This window comes from Colobus angolensis, unplaced genomic scaffold (genome assembly GCF_000951035.1).
Source record: "Colobus angolensis palliatus isolate OR3802 unplaced genomic scaffold, Cang.pa_1.0 Scaffold356, whole genome shotgun sequence".
Lineage (NCBI taxonomy): Eukaryota > Metazoa > Chordata > Mammalia > Primates > Cercopithecidae > Colobus > Colobus angolensis.
In genome coordinates this window covers 683,413-685,403 of record NW_012116888.1, presented here as the reverse complement: position 1 = coordinate 685,403, position 1,991 = coordinate 683,413, and the positions used below count along the sequence as shown (strand labels likewise).

The window sequence follows — 1,991 nt, the reverse complement described above, 5'->3', positions numbered from 1 at the left end:
TCTACAAGTGAGATGGGTGCTGCCTCAGAAATATAAGAATTGTTTTTTTCCTTATATATAAACTTTATATATAAAATCTATACTTCATAAGTATCAAACTATACATGAGGTAATATTAGGAAATAAACTGCTCAACTATAGTAGAAGATTTAATTACAAGTATTGAGAAGGCTCATGAAAATTAAAAATTAATTATTCTTATTTACTCCCTTTCTATGCAATGAATTGCATTATCCACCTTATAAGGTTGTTATGAGACTTAAATAAGAAGTGCCTTGCCCTCCTCCCGAGCCACAGCTGGGAAGTGAACCAATCAACCTGGGCAGACAGCAAAAGGGCATTGAGAGATGACTTGCTCTTCATTCTTCAATTTCCTGCTTCTAAGGGTCTAGGATTTACCCTTGTTTCCTGCTTTCTTTGGTCTTGTCTGATAAACCTTTGCTTGGCGTATATGCAATTCCCTTTCTTGCTTTAGTGGGATTAGATAACAACGAAAATAACTTTGATTCCTATTTTCAAATAGGACTTGGCTAAGAAGTATCACTAGCTTTGGTGTACTCTGTATGTCCAGCAAGTTGGTAATAGTATTACTTTTCCCAGCAATAAAACAATATAATGATGAGTTTCCATTTCATGGTATTTGTCCAATAATAATATTACTATATAAAACTGCATATTTAGAATCTCATTATTATTTGTACTTGGAACATTTTGTATTTGAATCTTGTGTTAATGATACCATCACACTCCTAAAGTTTGTAATTTACACAAGTGTATAATCTGACTACAGTTTATAAACCAATGAGAAAGATAAATATTCTTATATTTTAACAACAGAAAAGTTAGGAACTCCAAATTTAGAAATGGTATAGTAAGAGATGTTGTTTCACTTTATTTATAATAGTAAGAAACTGGAAATAAATGTCTAACAATAGGAAACTGGTTTAAAAAAATCATAGAACCATAATTTAAGCCCTAAAACGAAATTGTGAACAACCATTAAAAATATGTTGTGAAACTATTTAACGTCATAAAGAGAACCAACTCTGTTTTTATATTCTGTCTACCAATGTCTTCTGAGCAGTTCTCTCTCCTCAAACCTCCTCTACCTCTTCACCCACCCTCACTCAGCCTAACCTTGCTTCCTATTTTATTAAGGAAATCCAATCAATCAGAAGAGTTTTCTACAATTTACTATCATATTTACCCATCAGCCAGCATCTGCCATATATGCTCCTCTCCTATTGCAATGGCTGGAATGTCTCAGTGTAAGACCAAGCCCTTCACTTGTACATTAGATCCCAGCTCTCTGTCCCATCCATTATGGAAGCTGTACATCACCCCAGTCACACAAGAGGGCACTCTGAATGAGGAATCTTGTAAACTACTCCAAATCACCAGTCTTGAACAGACTTGAACAGGCATGGGTGTTAAGTACTCTTCATCTGTACAATGCAACCTACAGAAGAAAACAGAGAACAAAAACACATCAGCTCATGAAAATTACCAGCTTAGCCGCCCTTACTCCCAGCTCTCACCTCCCAAAACAACAACAAAAAACATATAGCTGAAGAAAACAATTAAGCAAAAATCCAAACTGAATTAAATACCCCTCTTTGGGAAAATTAAAGAACATTCTGAATTGAAATTCAAAAACTAAGATTAGAACTGAAGCAAAAAATATATATATAAATAATGAGACAAGAATTGACTAACCTCAGAAATGACAAACAGGAAAAAAATAACATTACAAATTAAGAATTTGTTACAAATTACAATAAAGAATAAATTTGAATGGAAACATGATCAACATTATCAGACAAAAGCGGAAAGAGAACAAAAAACGAGATGAAAAAAGAAAAATTTAATAGAAAACAAAGAAAACACATTATAAAGAAAGAAACAGTAACAATAAAATGACAGAAACTAAACCAAACATTTGGTCATTTTAATAAATGTGAATGATCTTAATCCACTTATCAAAAAAAAAA

General features: G+C 32.6%; 1 protein-coding gene across 1 annotated transcript in view; it reads right to left on the bottom strand.

The window, feature by feature from the left end:
- Window positions 1-670: 670 nt before the first annotated feature.
- The window catches only part of ZC3H8 (zinc finger CCCH-type containing 8), a 41,852-nt gene continuing 40,531 nt past the window's right edge, over window positions 671-1,991 (bottom strand). The window contains exon 9 of the mRNA XM_011953098.1: window positions 671-1,459. The gene's annotated coding sequence lies outside the window, so the exon portion shown is untranslated. The remainder of the gene's footprint in view (window positions 1,460-1,991) is intronic.